The following is a 19,334-nucleotide window of genomic DNA, read 5'->3' on the forward strand; positions in this document are numbered from 1 at the left end:
AAGCTTTTTTTTAATATAAAAAGAAAAATATTCCCCTCCAGCCCACTCGTCTTCTTTTAAAATGCTGTTACCATCTGAATTGCATTGTCTTTCTCTTTCTGAAGTTTCCTATTGGTTTTAGGTTTTAAAAGTGAGCCAGGAATATGGCAAATAGAAATGACTTATTTTCCTTCGTGTCCTTCTCCGTACAGTTAAGATCCCGGGAACACGAGTACTCTTCCTGGTGTGGCCCCCCACTACTGTTTGCAAGAGTGTTGCCCACCTGAATCTATGCGTTGACCATAAAGACCTTGAGCAAGACACCGATCTTCAGCAGCAACTCTGGTCTTCCTCTACCTTCCCAACCCCCACCCCTTAAGAACTTCCCACTGTCTGTGGACCTCTTAGGTTACCATAGTGCTACAACGTCACACTTTGTAGGGGTGTATTTTGCCCTTCGTTTCACCTGTTGGAGAAATAATACATGACGCCAACTGGTATGGCGTAGTCAGAACCAAGCTGCAGGTAACTTGACTTCATTTCACAAGACCGAAAATGAACAATATACACTCTACTTTTCCCACTAAGAGTATGTCCCCCCCCCCTTTCTTCCACGGCAGCTGAAGGAAATGATCTACATCAGGATTTCTGCATTATGTTTCATTTTACACGATCATACAAAAGGGACTGGGAAAGACAACCAACGTTTTCTATCTTAACCTTCAGTCCACCAAATGAGGGCTGAGAAGGTACTGGGTCCCACGTGTCACTGGGAATGAAAGGATGTCACAGCCAGCTCCTGGCCCACAAGGAAGGTGGCGCTTTAGTGATTTGTCTCTGGTTAGAGAAGACCTTCTCTGAAAGCCCAGGAAAAAAGTTCAACCTTCTCATACCCCAAATATTCCAAGCAAAGGACATGTACTTCATCTAAGAAAACAGAAGGTCTAAATGGGCCAGTTTCCAAGAGATGCCTGCTTCTTTAACTAGAGACTTCTAACTCATGTGGATTTTCATGTCTCGTTTTTCAAAGATTTCTTAGGAAAACAGGAGTATATCAACACAAATTTGCCTAGCTGAGAAATGATAGTATGAGGGTCACTTCATTTTCTGCACTCGAGACAAGAAAATCCACTCAGAAATCAACCACAGAGAGTTTTTTCTCTGCTCTAATAACTTCAATATTGAGTGAGGCTTACAGAAAGAAAAAGCAAAGAGGGCAGGAAGGAAGGGAGAAAAAGAGGTAAGAGGGAAAGAGACCGGGAGCGCAGAACAGGGGCAGAGTAGAAGAGGGAAGGAGAATGGAAAGGGAAAGGAGCAGCTGCAGAGTTCAGGCCGTTGGGACACCGGCCAGGCTCCCAGGCTTACAATCACTGCGGCTCTGTTACTTGTGTTACTTCTGTCTACCAAAGAAATCCACCACCATTCCCCAACGTCCCCTCCTGTGGCTGCGAGGAACATTTTACTTCCTTTCTCCTCACCCTCTGGGACTCTTCACCAAATCGTGGAACCTAACTCTGGGGTCCATTCTCCTAAGAAAAATCGAAAATACTAGAAGGTAAGCCACATGGCGCAGGCAACGCCAGGCAAGGCGCGCCCTGGGAAACTGCTCCAGGCTGTCAGCACCCCCCCCCCCCCCCCCACCCCCAGCTGCTCCACACTGGTCCATCTCTTTTGGAGGAACTCCTCTCGCTTACCTTACAGAAAAGTAAAACCCTGGTCATGGTCATGTGAAAATATTTTATAGGTATCCCTTAACAGCCTTTAAATGTTGAAACCTAAAAACAATATTTGCTGTTTTCTCTTTGAAGCTCTAACAAAGCCTTTGTTTTAGATTTACCTTTAGTGTGCAATAAGAGTTAATAATCAAATCCATCCCAACCCCCACAAATGTTAAACAAAAAGATAAAAGAAATGCAAATAGCTATTGTCATGGAAAGTTAAAGTACCTGTCTGTATTTTTAAGTGAAAACTATTATCTCTATCAATCAAAATTTAAGAATACAATAGCGCTAATCACAGAAGGTGCTCTGACGGAGTTACTTTTCCTCATAAAAAAAAAAGTATTTTTCCCCTTAAAAACCGAGTATAAAAGTCATATACTTACAATTAGATAGGGTATTTGTAATTTTATTATTAAAAACCTACAGCAGCCTCACTGTTAATAAATGCTTCTAAGTCTCTAGACTGATTTGTACCCAAGAAGACCCAACTCCCTACATATTTTAATAAGGTTGATGAAATTTTATTTAAATTCTCACAGTTTCCAACCTGCGGGGGAACAGCACACTCTTCTGTTGAAAAGAGTTACTCAAGCAGAGGCAACAGTTAACTGGTAACGCAAACTCCTTCTTTTAGACCCTGGACACAATTCCTAGTCCCGGAAATATCTTTACATAGGACATATCTTCCTTGGGTGGCTTGTCCCTTCTTCGTTGTGGCAATTCAGTTTTGAAATTATAACATTCTAAAAGAAAGCCGAATTCTACCATCATAGCGCAGAATGATCCAAGTGCACAGTACATCAATTTATCTGAGTCTTTTTTTTTTAATCCACTTTTTGAAAAGACTGGATTAGACCCTGAATATGGTGCTTTCTACAGACAGTACGGGAACAAAAAAAATAGCAAGACCCCAGATAGTAAAACAAACAGCTCAAGATTAAAATTCCTAGAGCAAACAGTTAAGCCAGGATGCCATTATGCAGGCTGAGCCTGGATGGATGTCTCCTCCACCGTGGGGCCAAGAGGCTGTCATCTCCCCCCCCCCCCCCCCCAAGCAAGATCAGATTTCCTTCCCTCCCGACCGCCTCTCTGAGCATCATGGCCAACCTCTCTAGTGTGCTATTAATATCAATGAAGAGACGATTCGATTTCCACTAAAGAAAACCCTTCCTATTCCGGCACAGACCTTCGGGGAGGACCCTGGCCTGGGTATAGACAATACAGCAGCAGAGTTTCACTGCTTTCTTACAGTTCCGTCTTACACACTGTTTGAAGGCTTTTAGCAAACAATGGCAGCATTATCTCCAGGAGAGTTACAAAACAGGATTTGTTAGGACAAAGAATAATAAAGCTGTTCCTCTCTCTCTCTCTGTCTCTCTTTCTTCCCCCACCGACACCCCCCCACCCCCGCCCGCCCGGGGTTCCAAGAGGCTCCCTCTGCCAGTCCAAAATTCAGCCCCGGTTCCTAAGAGGCACCTGTACTCGTCTATTTCAAGGCAGCCAGCAACTGACAACCGCCCAGGAACCAGGACCCAGGGCGCTGGCAGGAGGCGCCCAGAAGAGCAGGAAAGTAGCCTCTCAACATTTGTAAAATGAAACAAAGTATCAGCCTTGGCTTCTCGCACACACTTACCCGCTCATGGTGAGGAAGGAAAGCTTTGGGGCCAGAGAGGCAATTTTCACACAACGGAAGAAAGTTGAGAGTTTGTCAGGGAGAAACTACAGGCGCTTGGAAGCCTGCGGGCTCTCAGGGCTCCAAGCTGCCGGCCGTGTGAGGAAGGACTGAAGGTATGTGGGCTAAACACAACAAAAGCCACTGCCTTACTCTAGATTAAATATGCAGGAAGAGGCCCCTTTGCATAAACACAAACACTCAGCAAATGAATAACTGGCTCAATCAGACGCCTGCTGTGCCTTCTACCTGTCCTCTCTCTGACGAGACACCACCGGTTCCAGGGCACAAGGACTAAACAGGAGACAGTTAAATGTGATGTTGCTATAATAACAATTAAAATGAATTGCATTCATTAGTAATTAACAACTCACTCCTGAAGTGGGGGGGGGGGTGTTACGGGAGAGAGGGTATAGTGCTATTGTTTTATCTCCAGCTACTCTGAAAAGAAGTTCGCATAAGACACACCACTGGAGTTTTACCTTAGCTTGCCTTGAAATCTCTAACATTCAATGAGAGTTATCAACAATCACTTTCTTCACCAACAATATACCTTTTGTTTTTGTGCTTTGCCACACTATAAACCGGTCCTTGTGACCTGTACCTATGAAAGGTCTGTTTTATATATGTACAAAAATTTATATAAAATATAAAATACAGACACACTTCTGTACACATGCATGTACATGCATATACATGTGTATATAGGCACACATATAACACTGACACGTATTTAATTAAAGGAGATAAACAAACAAAAAACCCATGCCACTTTACACTCTTTAGTTCACTAATGATTTAAGGAACATAATTTGAGTCTTCCAAAAATACATCCCAAATGCCTGCCTTTCAAATGTCATCAATCCATGACCACTCATTTAAAAACATTACCCATATATTAGAAAGGACGCTTTTAACTGAGTGGCCTCAACCACTTATAATTTCAATTAAATAACATAATTACAGTCAACAATTTTCTCCATTTCGGCAGAAAATATGCCATACCTCAACATAATTTGTCCTTAGAACCGAGGAATTTAAGCAAAAGGAAAAACACACAGGCGCTAAGAATTCACTACTGCCTTTCCTCAGCCTAGGGAGTCAACGCACTCACCTCTAACCTCTTACTGTATGTTCCAGCTACATGTTGGTCTTAGTAACTTAATTATTTTTTAATAACTTTTGCAGTATTAAATGATTTCGATTGAAACATAAATAAGATTATGTTCATCTACTTCCTTCTAATGCCACATAGTACTATGGGGGCAAATCCAGCACTGCTATTCTATAGGATGTGTCCACATTATTACTTGGACCAAAAAGGGTAGGTCACATATCCTTCACAGCCTCGGAGAATGTAGTGCAATTATGCTAGCCAAGGGAAATAAGGCAGCTTTCTATTTCAAAAGCAAGTTCTATTTTATTAACACAACACTGCTCTCTGGCTATATCATTCTACTGCAAAAGCAAATGAATATTACTGAAAAATTTTTTTAAAAAATCACTAACAAGCAGAAAAACCCCATCTCAAACATATATTATGGCATAACTTGGAGAAAAGAGAAAAAAAATAGTTTTAAAGATTCCCAAAACCCCCTCCAACGAATAAAACACAGGTTCTCCCTAAGAGGGGTTCCCAGAGAAACTAAAGATGCCTATTCTATTCACTATTTTGTCTTGAAATGACCTTCCAAATAAGGTGTTAGATAACCTCCTTCCACAGACGATAGTGATCTAACCTTGATGCAAATAAACCATAGAACAAAATTTAATCAGTATATCACTGTGAAAAAGCCTTTGTCCATCCCAATGGAGCTTCTAATGACTGTTTTGGCAGTTCTGGCGGGTAGTTATGCTTCCTAGCTCATCTATATCTCATACTGGTTGAGCAAGCTAATGGAAGTGCTGTTAGTGGAATCCAATATTAATGCTCTGTATCGTGCAAACCTGGATGCAACTGAATATATTATACAATTAGAGGTAGTATCTAATTCCATAGGTATTAGATACTGTACTCGAAATTAATATTTTAATGAGGAAAGTGAAATAAAGACGACAAGCCAGGTAAGGGATCCATGCATTGTGGCCCAGCTAAGCTTCTTGTGGCAAGAGGGCTGGATCCTGGAGCGAACGGCACAGACACAGGGATTGTGACAAAAATCCGTACGCAAGCTTTAGATGCTGAGTGACACATACTGATGCACAGAGTCAAAGATGTCATCCTCACGCAAGCGCCACTGGCTGTAAGCTTGAGAGAGAATGAAGGAGGGAAAAAATGGGGGCGGGGGGAGTTGCAGCGAGACCTCCAGAAAATAAACAGAGTGTACAGTTTCAAAGGCTGCAGACACAGACATTTCATTGTTCAAGCCAATTATCAGTGGAAAATAATAACAACAGATGGATTCAGAGTCACTGACTTTTCATATGCACTTCATCTCAGCGGAACAGATGATGAAACGCGAGAGCTATCTCAAAAAGGCAAAACATCTTTCAGTAAAAGAACTCTACAGTCCAGATGGGGACCTTCTAAGGCTGCTGATTATCTTCTTATAATGTTGTAAGATAGACTTACTAAAACATTTCAAGAACTGATCAGATATGATGCGTACAATGGCTTCATTATTGGAAGGAGTTGCTTCAGACTTGTGACTAAAGCGGGCAGAGATTTCAGTAAGGTTAGGACCGTAAGTTTCCTGTTTTCTCATAGGGACTGCAGGTTCCAACTAAAACTGGAAATCTGTGCACAACAGAGAATAAACCAACGCCCAAGGATCTTATGTTTGTGGTCTTCTCTCGTTTGAGTGAAGAAAAAAAGAGATGAACTGGGACTGCGAAAAGGGCACTAAATTATTCTGAACCATTCTATCACAACGGGGGAGAAAAAAAAACTCCAAAGCAATTCCTTATTAAAAGCATTCAGTGATAAAATACCATCTCTTACATGCAGTTAGAACATCTTAACTATCCCTTGCCACCGGTGATCGCAAAATATACTTTGCTTTTAGCAGGAAATAAATATAAAATTCAATGATGGTGTGATAAACAGTTGTACTGAATGCCAACCAAACACCCAGGCTAAAACCACGGACCTATCCCAAAGCAGTCTCACTTCACTTAAAGTCAGGCTTGCTGATAAAACACAATAGGTAAACCGCAACCTGAGAAGCTGCTGTAAGTAACAGAAAAAGTTAAAATTTCTAATCAGCTAAGACTCATTACTACTGGAAAAGCAACGTATCTATTCTGTCTCCATCCATCCATTCATCGTTAATTCTACATTTATAATTTCGCAAAAATCTTTCCCTGAATTGACATGTCATTGAAATCAGTGTGCTAAAGAAAAAAGAAAAGCTGCTCCTCCCACTGTTTACTAACATACTTACCATTTTAAAAAATATTTTTATGAACACACTGTTGACTTCACAAGTTTATAACGTAAGTTAAAAAAAAATTTTTTTTTTAAGAGCAAGGCTTTTCTTTCAAAGTACTCTGACAAAAAAGTAAATTCATAGCAGAACATACAAGCATGAAGAAAATATCGCCAAGGGCAAAATTCTGCAACTGCTTTAAGAAGCAAACAAGAACACAAAAGATGTGTAATATAACCATCTGGCTCTCCTCATACTGTATCAATGCCTCAACTTTATCCCCCACCCCCTTAGCCAGCCCACACCAATGCCACAAAACCAAATGGCTTCACTTATGTTTCCTGCATAGCAAATTTACACAATGCACTGAGAATGCAAAAGTTGATTTTTTACACATAAACTAGTATCTTTTTTTTTTTTAAAGATTTTATTTATTTATTTATTTGACAGAGAGAGACACAGCGTGAGAGGGAACACAAGCAGAGGAAGTGGGAGAGGGAGAAGCAGGCCTCCCGCTGAGCAGGGAGCCCGATGAGGGGCTCGAACCCAGGGCCCTGGGATCATGACCTGAGCCGAAGGCAGTCGCTTAACCAACTGAGCCACCCAGGCGCCCCCATAAACTAGTATCTTGTAATTTTCCCCCACTTCAACTATTTTGTTGAACCTCACTGTGATAAAGATGTCCCCACAGGTATAGATATGCTTAGCCTCAGGAGAAGCCCCCCCTGAAAACTTTAATCTCTACCCTCTTGTGTTTTCTGTTATAATCAGACACTAGACGTGGACATCTGAAAGATGAATTCTGAAATTATTCCAATTAAACCTTTACTTTTTTGGTTCATCTTGCTCTAAATTGTGGGTTGTTTCCCCTACTTATTACTTGAAAGAACTTCACTCTCTTTTTTATCACCATCCTTGAAAGTCAGCATGCTGACAGAAATCATCCTCATTTGGCTCATTCTGCAAACATTAACTGAGCAACTACTGTGATGTCAGAAGCTTGCTGGACAACGGATGACTGAAATCATGATTTTCCCAGAGAAGAGCAGAACCTGCCTCGTACATTAAACCAGGAACTTCGGTATTTATATAAATCTTCCACACGCAAGTAGGCTGAAGCATTTTATTTATTTATGTACTTATTGGGAAGGCAGATATTTGAAAAGTTATGGCATATCTGCAGGTATCCCACTGCTTTCAAGGTGGGAATTAAGACTTTAAATGGATATCTCTGGGTAAAATCAACATAGGTCATCATAAATGGGTCTCACAAAACGGCAACAATCAAAAAATAATAATTGGGAAAGAGAGGTTCTTGTAGGCCAACTCTCTGCTTTTTCTGCAGGGGCATGTTAGAGGCAGGTGGTCCGTATCAGGCAAGCACTCTTGGTTGGAATCAAGACGTGCATGTGGGGGGCCACGTCTGGTTTACTTCTGGGTTTTTTTTTTTTTTTTTTTTGCTGACATTGGTTTTGAACCTCCCCTGCATCCCTCTCCATGCTCCAGGATCAGAAAGCCGTGCCTAGTTTCTCAAGGAGCTGATTTTTGATTCCCTTCTGGGTGTTTCTGCCCCAGACCACAGAGGCTCCTGGTCTGGACAGCAGTGGTAAGTTTAGGACACACACAGCGGATCTAGCCACGGGGCAAGGGATTCCGCTAATTGTTTAAGCCTGCTCTAGTGTCTGGCCACCAGTTGGCAGACACAACTCATGGCTGCCTACCAGACCTAGGTTAACACAGCTGGAGCCAGATGACAAGCTCTCAAAGAGATTCTTCCCATGGCCACATCTGGCTCCCGGCGGCTCCAATCTGCAGCTAAACAGATTTCATTTGGTTTTTCTGGGAAAGTTTAGGCAATGGATAAAACCAGTCATGTTAATCTTGACTGTGTGCGCTTCAGTGTGGGGCAAATTATCAGAATATAAACCCCATGAAGGCAAGCACTTCCTCGTCTTGAACGCCGTATGCCAGTTACCAAATAGTAGCTGCATATGGTGGTTGGTCAATAAGTACATATGGAATGAATAACACTAATCAGCATGTAAGTTGAATAAAAACATTCCTGTATCTCATTCTAGCTGCTCTATTCCTATTGTTTTATGCACCATAGCTTACACCTGGGTATATATAGAAAAGACCCCCCCACCCCAACCAAGTGGCTCCATAGTTAAATGTTGTGGGGCTCCATTGTGCGCATGTCGACCCATGGAGAAAGACACACAAGAATGAACCCACTCACATAGTCAGTCAGGTGGGAAAACCCCCCAAAAATCCTTCCCTGAAAATTACAGTCTCCCAGAATTACCCATGTCCCTGTTTTATTGGGCCTTAAACTGCAAAACTTGGCAGCTATGTGCCCACCATGCTTGCAAGTGACTCAAAAGTAGAAACTTAACTTTTGGCCACCAGAAAAATGCCAGATAATGAGACAACTTTTCCTGGCACCTTTTCATCCCACTTCCTTTCCCATGCCGCTCTTCCTGAATTCTCTGACATTGGCAGATCCCAGTTCCCTTTTCCACTCAACTCTGACCCATCTCTCGGCTTTTCCACACCTCACCACCTCTCCAGGACCCACTAGAAACACACTCGCAAGCGCCAATGTAATTTAGAACCAGGTGGGACCCGCCCTCCTGGCTCCTTAGCTAGAAAGGTTTCTCATACCTTTTGGATGCTATGTTAATAATACTGATGTCAGGGGGTCTTTAATCCTTAGGACAATAAAGCTCCACTGAATGCCCCCAGGGCTTGATAGAGGACCTAAGACATTTGGCAGAAGCCTGGCCTGGCTGTTCACATATGATGCTGCTTCCCCAATACAGCAAGTTAACGTTCCTAAAACAAGAATGGCTGAAAGGGGCAGATGACTTTGACAAGCTCAGCATATGGTCTTCAACGAAGCAAAGCTACTCAGAAGTGCACTAGATGAAGCTGTTGCCTGAACTCGCTCCCTTTTCTGTCGTGTAGAGCAGCGGGGGTGGGGGTGGGGGTAACTCCTCTCAGCTATGTGTTTAAGTTTCTGAGAGGTGTGCTGTGTCCACTATGGAGAACTGGGGCTTCCAGTTCCCCTCGAAAGGAGCTGCATACCTCATAAAGGGTGGGCCCGGAAGACCCACCCCTCAAAATCCCTCTCCTCCTTTGTTCCTATTTTCTGGAATTACTTTGAAAATGGGAGAAGGGCTTTCCAGAACTCCATAATCACACTGAAAATTTAAGATAATCAAGGAAGAAGTGGGACAACAGGATGCAAACACTGGCTGCCTAGTCCCTCCCGGGGAACAGGCCAGAATGTAAAAACCGCCGAAAGAAAACAGAAAAAAAAAAAAATTTTTTTTTTTTTTTTTTTTTTTTTTATTTAGGGGAAAATGTCAGGGGGTCGGGGGACGGCACCAAGGCTGACCATGAATTTCTTTATTTCTTAATGCTTCCTCGGGCTGCCTCAGTTAACGCTAAGTACTATATAATATCGTACTGCACAGTCCAGCTTAACCTGGGATAGTTCAGTCCTTACCGGCGCCGACACAAGCGCCTGAGTTCAAAACTCAGCTCTGCCGCTTACTGGCCTTGCGACCTCAGGCAAGCTACTGAAGTTCTCTGTCCCGTGTCCTCATCTATAAAACGGGCCTAAGTATAGTGCATGATGTGCTTTTGAGGAACAAATGCATTAATGGGGTAAGTGCTCACACAAGGGCCTGGCACACATGCCACAAAAATGATAGCCACTGTTACCACAAGCAGGGATAATACAACTTACGTAAATCTCAAACTTCCTACGCCTCATCTCTGCTATCTCTACAAGCCGTTAATAAGATCTGGTGATCTGCCACGCTCAAAGGTAAAAAAAAAAAAAAGGAGAGAATGTGTATCAGATTTTAAACTTCTTAAAAACACAGTGCTAAAATAAAATCGAAGTACTGATTTTCTCCCCCCTCATACTGGGTGGAGAAACATAGAGGTAAGACCGGAGTTTCGCCTACCTCAGTAGAGGGTAAGTCATTAGGTTCAGAAGAGCTACAACCCAAGCTCAGAGTCACCTGCTTGTCCCGCCAATGACCAAAAAGAATTGGGGGGGGGGGACACATTCAAAGAAGGCAGGAGGAGAATCCAGCGTGGAAGCAAAAGGTATTGAAACACATTTTCTTGTACTTTTCAAGTCTGTGCATATAGATTCTGTTACTGATTTAGGATCTTAAACAGTTTGTTTATTTTTTAAATGCCTTTCAGCTCACCTTTAATAACATGTTTCTTTGACTTGGCTGAACTATGCCTCAGAAGAATTACAAGCGGGAATATGGCTGGGTGAAAGGTTCAGTGAACTAATCCACACCTGGTCCATGTAAAAAAAAAAAAAAAAAAAGGGTCATTTTTTCCATATAGAAACAAGTCTCTTTATATGAACCAGGCTTTTATTTAATTGGTAAGGCACTTTCCACACCATACAATCTTTCATGAGCTTCTTCAGTGGGGTGGGGGAAAAGGCCACAGAACCACCACCCAGTCATACTGTGGAGATTGATCAGTGACAATTGAGGGCGGGGGGGGAGACAGTGGAGGAGAAAAATGCACAATCAGAATAGGAAGTAGGTTTATTTTACCAGAAATTCCTCAACCAAGTTTTACCGATGACAAAAGAGGGTCACCCCCAAAATGGACATTCAGTGAGATGTCTGTTTATGTCTCTGCGACCAAAAATCAGCTTTCTCCTACACCGACTGTGTGACTCAGACTTCGAAAGAAAGTCTGAGGAAAGAGTAAGGCTTCGATGGGGAAAAATCTCAGGTGAAAGAGAAGAATGAACACACTTCAGAACAGAAAGGGACCTGTGAGGGGGTCTAGTCAAGCCCCGTCCTCCTGGGAAGCAGACTCAGCGTGGGGCTGAGGCCACACAGGTGGTGCAGAGGGAGCAGGAATGGGAGCCTCCGACTCCCCACAAACGTGGAAAAGCAACAGCTAGAGGATGTGGCCACTGGAAACATCCGTCATGTCAAAAGGACATTTTGGAGCAGGGTCCTGTGACCAGCAAAGAGACATGGAAGAGAGTGGAGGGAATCACAAAGGTCCCGTAAACTGTGCCAGCCTGTTGCACCTGAAGCTAGAAACCAAAGCTAGCTTTCTTCCATGAAGTCATTCACCTCAGGGCTCCACCATCTTGTTTTTTCCTTGGTTTTATCCACTAAGGAAATTTCTTTTCATCAACTCTGCTTTGAAATAAGTGAAAAGATGATTTCTACACCCCAGTGAAGAGGGAGCAAAGGGAAGTGGAAAGGACATGTTGCTAGAAGGCAAGAGAGTGTGTGTCTACTCCTGGATCCACTAGCAACTCACCAGGAATTTGGAAAGCCCCTCCACTTCTCCAGACTTCAGTCTCCTTGCTGGGAGAGGAGCAGTACTCAGGAATGATGATCAACTGCGACACTGTGGTCGCCTCCACGAGCTGTTAAAATACTGAAATATGTGTGTGGGCTGGAAAACAGCCTTTACCCCCAAGCCCTTGGCCATGACCATGCTTCCCAGGATCTTCCCAGGACAGCGGGGAGTCCACAGTGTCCTGCTCCAACGCTACGCCTACTGGCCCTCCCAGAAGGCCAGTACCCCTGCTCTGATGTCTACTTGGACCATTACGCCAGATGTTCTGAGACCTTTTCCAAGGCTACGATGCAAGGACTCCCAGGGCCAGCCTATGCCTGGAGGAAGCCACAACCCGGGGTCCAGCACCAGACGGAAGGGCTGGGACAAGCGAAACAGCGGACCCACGAGAGACCCACCTTTCCTACCATGTGACTTCCCTCACTTGGGGCACCTGGATGTGGGTCTGGAGTCATGAGGCAAATCAGGGGAATCTTAAGGCAAATTCTTAGGGCTAAATTGGTTTTCAAAAGCTAGAAAGAAATATATCACTGTGAAACAACACTCCGAGTGAAATCCTGAGCTCTGAGGGAAATTACCAACACATGTAATCAAATTATACCTACCATGGAAATTTCTAATAGCTCATACTTTCTACTCTGCTTTTACAACTCTTTAGGAAAAGGAATATTTCTCTACCCTATGTTCCAAATTTCCACGCAGAGTTGAGGCAGTATGCATCCTGAAATATATAGGAAAGGAAAAAAATTTCCCATTATTGTTTCCGTCAACCTTCTGTACCTTCCATGCCACCATTACTCAAAAGTCACTCAAACATTTTGCTGGCTGACATGACGCCATGCAGTCACTTGATCAGGTGTGGGGTACCACATGGTATGAATAAATACTTATCCTCAACCGCATATTAAATGGGAATTTGCAAAGGCGAGCTCTGGAGACAAAGACGTTTCTATATAGAAATATTAACTAAGAATTGACGTAAATGGCCCCACTGGAAAAAAAAAAGTTCTGAAGTAGCAATATAAACTATATTTAATAGCAACAAAAAATATTTTCCTTTTGGGAAAGCAATTTGGGCTTCTAAAAGTTACTGCCTTTCACGTGACTTTGGTACAGTATGGCTGAATTCGTTCATTTCCTAAAACACAGATGCTAGGCGCCCAAATTCTACTTCATGAGAGTTAATTTTTTTAATTCATCTTCTCCCAAATACAATACCCAAATAAGAAACCGTTTTGGTACCTTCCTCCCCGCCCCATTGTTATTTTCTTCAGCGCATGAGTATCACGCATCCCAAAGAACATATGTTCCCAAGGAAGAAAAAAAAAAAAACAGGCTCTAGAACTAATACACAATGAAAAATAAATTTAAAGCAGCCTTCTGGTCTGACATAAGAATATAAAAATGATATGAGCAAGAACAGCTTAGTTTACATACTTTTCAGTCACAGCTGCTGCTCTGAAACCACAATACCTTTAAAATGACATTTTAAGGAAACAGATACGGCACGGCTTTAGCCATGGCTAGACGTAGCTACCACTGAATTAAAGGGGCTTCTCTTTGTATGCACACACCTTATATAACCCTACACAGTGCCCCTCTTGCAGAGAGAAGAGTGATTCATTTTTAAATAATACAGTGATAAACACAGTGAGTTACAAATAATTCTCCCCGGCAAGATTTTTTTTTTTTTCCTTTTCCTTTGAAAGTCACCGGACTCAGACTCAGATCATCAAAACAGAGTTTTGAGGAGAGAAAGAACAAATCCCCCCTTCTGGGTTAATATTTAATTGGGTGCTAAAGATTTCTTGGAGAGACCTCTGCACCCCCAGTGACGGGAGCAGAAGAGGCTCCTCCTATCTCTGCCACAGATGCAGGCACTTCCCTGAATAAACGAAAATAACATACAATTAAATCCGGCTATTCAATTAATAAATTACTTCGGTGGACCTTGCAGGCCAAGTCCTATTTAATTACATAATTTAAAAAATATTTGCACATTGCAATCACTGAAATTGGCTTTGAGGTTTCATAATACACACTTAACAAATGAGTTAGAGAACAAATTTATTTAATAAATGCAGGCCTAAGTGCTAGAAGGCCATACCACTGAAACTGCAAAATCACTTAGCACATCCTCAGAAAAAGCAAATAAACTTTCCCACTATTTAGACGTAGGCTGCTGTTGAATGTCAGGAGAGGCTGGGTGATTTTCTGCATTTTCTCTGTCATGTGTTGCCTGTAAATCTGACCACTTCGAGAGGTCATTAGAATAGAGCTAATGGGCAAAATGGTTCCAGTTAAAGATAAATTAAAGATAAACTAAGGTGGAAGATGTCAAGAACCCAGTAGTAAAAACCTCTTTAGAGTAAAACAAAGAGAAGTGGTATTACCTCCCCATTTTTCACTTCTTACAATTCCAAAATCCACCATAAATTAACATGGTTACTGAATGTAGAGACGTGTTCCATTAGGAAAGCACACACAAATTTAGGGGTGAGGAGGACATTCATAAAAAGGATAGAATTACATGGTGTCCGCCAAGAAGGTAGAAACCTTTCAAAGTGACTGGGTTTCTTACGGTTGGATCGGGGGCCGTGATATTGCCATTAAGTGAATTTTCTAGAAAACCGTTTGACCACTTTAGCACCACAACCTGTTCTGCCCTCACGTTTTGATGGAAACCTTCGTCAAATACAGACACTTCCAATAATCACGGCATGCTTTGCACCCAAAACGGCCCCAGAGCTTTTCCAACTGCACGGGCTAACTCCTGACACCCAAAGTCTCCCGACCACCATGACAAACTTGTTATTTGTGTGGGGGGGTCTTCTCCTTACAGATTTCCCCCATGTGGTATCCAGCCTGCTGTGCTTCCATGTGCCTGCTCTGTTTACCTCCAAAAAGCCTCTAACTTGCTGCTAACTAACCACTAGGGAGAGAGTTATCTAAAGTTGTGCGATTTAAAATTTCTGAGTAAGGTTTAAGCCAAAGATTCTAGTGAGGCCTTGAAATCTCTGTTAGGGAACACAATAAGCAACTTCTCTTCGTCCCAGGTCTCCTTCTCTGTCTTCCTTTCCACAGACTTCTGAAAAGAGCCATCCTCCTTCTTGGTCTCCATTTATTCACCTCCCACGTCTTTTTCCGTCCTCACTGAAGCACTGAAACCTGTCACCAAGGTCATTCGGTGTTGAGCCTTTTCTGATTTGGTCTGTTGGCTTCATCCGGCAGGGCTGACCCTCTCCTCTTCTCCCACACTTCCCACATTAAGAGTTTCTCACGTGACTCTGGCTCTCCATTATCCACCAACTTCTGCAGCATCCTCCTTTCCCCTGACTACTTCTCCCACATGGTCCTTCCCTTAGGGAACATCACCACCATCCACCCAGCAAATGAGGCCAAAGACTCTGGAGGCAGCTCTGAGGCCTCCGTCACCACATCCAACAGCCACATCCCTCCCATTCTCTTTTCTTCATCCCAACAGAGACTCACGAGCCCACACAAGAGAGCCTCCCATGGGCTCCTGCAACCGCCATCTCAAAGCTCCCTCCTGCCTGTGCACTTGCTCTCCTCAAACCTACCCATAGGGAAGACCAAGTCATCTTGAAAAATGCAAGTGGCAGAGTTTTTTTCAATTCCCAGACAGCTTTTCTCAACACTACTTCAGATTTTTGCTACTGGGATGTATCCCCAAGTTGATGTGGATATTTCATGTCACCTGCTCCCCAGGTGCATGTCCCATCCCTACTCAAAAAGTTCTTAGCATCCTAGGGCCCAGAAAGCCAAGTCGAAATGTCCGAAGGTACTCAGAGGGTCCTTCTTGATGTTGGCTGCTGTCTGGCCGTCTGGCCGCACCTCCTGCTGCTGCTTGGCTTCCATTCAACCACCAGCAGACACGACTGCGTGCCCTGTACTCTCTCATCTCCAAGCCTACCACCTCCCTCTGCCCCTTCTCACCTAGGCAATTCTCACCTGTCCCACATAACTCAGGCATAAATGCCTCTTCCTCTTAAGGAGAAACGAATCTCTCTTTAGATGTCCGCCCTTGTAATTTGTTTCATGCGCATGCAATGCTTATCCTAATATAGCAATGATTTCATTTTATTACACTGCTCTGTCTAACCAGTAGTTTCTCCTGGTGACCTGTACGCCCATTCTATTAAAGCCACTTCATATATCTCTTTTCTTCCTCCTCCCTTCCTCATTTATTTTTTTTTGGACGAGATATAAATGATACACGATATTATATTAGTTTCAGATGTACAACTAATATATCTTCCTGAATAAATAAAGTTGTTGAATTCTAGTAAACAAAACTAATGACAACAGCTCTTTGGTTCCTTCATGAACTCAACTCTTCTGAGTCTTCGTTCCTGCCCCCAGTGAAACCATTCAGCAAGGTGTGCTGAAGCAGACTGCATCTGCATGGTATTTGTTCACAACTGTGAAGATATAAGAAAGGTTATCATGGCTGATATTTATGTGAATGAGTGGGATATAATTTGAACAACAAAAAAAAATCTTACGTTCCCTCAAAGTAAAATCACCTTATTGTTGATAATATAGTGAAAAGGAAATAGAATGAGCAAGGAAGCTATAAGGATTTAATCAAATAGACTTCTTATAAGTAAGGATTGAGATGCACTACCCACCAAAAATGCAATTACCCTCCCCCCACTAACAGCGCTTTAATTTAGACTCCGCACAAAAAAAGCTTTCAGGTTATAAGACAATTTTACATTAAGGTCTTAGATGAACCTTAATGCCATTCCCTCTCCTGGGCCTGTGGTCTGCTCAACTTCAGCTTTAATAATACGATCATGCATCCCATCTCCAGAAACTCTAACTTTGCAGTCTTCAAAACTGCCTACAAGAAAGAACTGTCATTGGTCAAACTCACGGCCTCCAATCTTTGGCAGATTTAGTAATGGTATAAAAACAAGAAACCTAGTAGCAGCCAACAACAGCCCTGGGTTCAAGAAATGACCACACGTAAGTGACCAAAGGATAAAAGCCAACCTGTGAAATGTGAAAAGACCCAGATGGGCTATAATCAACAAATAAGGCCACTGAACATTCTCTCTGGGGTTCATACTTCCAGAGACCCAGAACTAACAATATCAGAAGAACTGTGCTGTTTATAATGCAATTAAAAATAACTAGCAGACATAGTCAGATTTATTTTTCATCATTATGACGAGGCAGAGTCATTTAACTACTCCTCCATTTCTTCATCTGTAAAACCGGGTAATGAGACCTGCGTGACAGTCAGCTGTGATTTTATGTGTTACGCTCATTGGAGGACTTTCATTTGTCTATTGTGGGTATAATGGTATGTGAGTCAGAGAAGATCATGAGTGTTGATACAACTCCTACCATCATTCACTGGGTCATACAGCAAACCTGAGTGAACACTACTCTGGGCCACATGGAATGAAACAAAGAGTAAGACCTAGCCCCTGCCCTCAATGAGTTCACAGTCAAGGTCTGTGCTGTCCCAAACAGCAGTCATTAGTCACAGGTGGATATTCTAATTAAAATTAAATGAAAACTAAAAACACACTTCCTCAGCTGCACAAGTCACATTTCCATGGCTCAAGAGCCATGGGTGGCTAACTAGCTCCACAGGGACTACCATATTTGAAAGTGTAGAATGTCTTCATCATTGTACAAAGTTTTATTGAACAGCTCTGGTCTAGAGGGTCAAGAGAGTCGAGTACATAGGTAAATTTTAACATACTGTGATAAATGATAATTTGGTAGCAGAAAAGATTTTACAATGGAGCTGATCTTCTTGAAGGATAGGGAGTTTTGTTTTTCTAGAGCAAAGAGGGAGAGCTAGATGGAGCAAGCCACATAGGCAAAGACACAGAATCATCAAGAAACATTCTGAGTTCCAGGAGGGAGTGTAAGCTATTCTTGGTGACTGGCATATGAATGCATGGGGAAGCAGTGGCCAGAGATGAGGCTGGAGGAATAGTTAGGATCCAACTATGAAGACCTCACAAGCCAAAGTAGGAATCAGGACTTAATTCACAAAACAGAGATACTGAAGCAGTAGAGTGACCCATGGAATGTGTTTTATAGAAAACCAATCGTGTGGTGGTTGTCAGCTCTGGAGATGCACCTGAAAACTCCTATGGAAAGCTTCTGAAAATGCTGATGCCAGAGCCTTTACCCTAACTAAATTAAATCCATTTCTGGGCATCAGGCCCAGACCTAAGTCTTAAAATCCCAAAGTGACAGAAGTGCAGCCAGAGTTGAAAACCAGTGGAGATGACAAAGAACTGGGAGTGTGATTAAGCTAGAATGAAGAAGTGTAAGAGTCTACTGCAATGGTCCTAACAAATGGTGATGGCTCACCAACAAAAGAACAGGGAGGATGAGAAGAAAATGCTGATTTTGGTATAAGTTTCTAAGACAGAATATGGCCTGGAAACGAAGAATATGAGCAATCAGAGAAGAAAACACAGGACACAACATGACCACTTCCATCACATGGCAATAATGACCAAGATCAAGCATGTAGAAAACTGAGCAGGTTAAGGAGGGGAGGAAAGACAACTAGCTCAATTTTACAGGCATTGCCTGCTACATTCCTCAGAGCATCTGGTAGAAAGGTCCAGGGGGCCAGAGGAAATGTTTGCCTGGATTCTGCTAGAGGAGTCGGCCAGAGACTGGGGTACAGAGGATCTGTGAGGAGTGCTTGCAGAATCTGTACAGAGTAAAATATTTTCCTTTAAACTTCAACCTATCAGAACAATAGAAAAGATACACGTGCACTTTCCAAGGTCTGCTCTATCCCCATCTACTCCACAGCACACACCAATGCCCACATTTGCCCGGCATCACCGACAGGCCACAGGTACCCTGTCCCAACATTACCACGGATTCACTGCACGGCATTCAACAAATCATTTGACTGTCCGGGTCTGGCCTTCAATTTCTAAACAGCCCAAGGAGTGTGCTGACCTAGACCTAGATGCTACCAAGATGTCCCTCCAGTTTGAAGAGTCTATGACATAATACATTCTGAAAAGCAGAAATTATACATGTAATTTATACTAATTTCTATCATTTATATATGTACTCATTTACATTAAATTACATTTACATATATTCCAGAAATATTACATAGTCCTGAGATTATATACGTACATTTCATAAATTACAGCTTTTAAAAAGTTTTATATATATATATACATTTCTCTTTCATCTTAAAGTTAG

The 19,334-nt window shown here is 42.5% G+C and overlaps 1 protein-coding gene across 4 annotated transcripts in view; it reads right to left on the bottom strand.

Annotated features, from left to right (window-relative positions):
- Window positions 1-19,334, bottom strand: part of FOXP1 (forkhead box P1) — a 568,616-nt gene that overhangs the window by 322,787 nt on the left and 226,495 nt on the right. The window contains exon 1 of one of the 4 annotated variants that reach the window (XM_025885357.2): window positions 3,334-3,485. The exons of the other annotated variants lie outside the window; for them this stretch is intronic. The gene's annotated coding sequence lies outside the window, so the exon portion shown is untranslated. Of the gene's footprint in view, window positions 1-3,333; window positions 3,486-19,334 lie in introns of those variants that run through there. 4 annotated transcript variants of the gene reach the window in all.

Source organism: Callorhinus ursinus, unplaced genomic scaffold, assembly GCF_003265705.2.
Source record: "Callorhinus ursinus isolate GAN/ISIS: 27379988/994484 unplaced genomic scaffold, GSC_fseal_2.0 scaffold15, whole genome shotgun sequence".
NCBI lineage: Eukaryota > Metazoa > Chordata > Mammalia > Carnivora > Otariidae > Callorhinus > Callorhinus ursinus.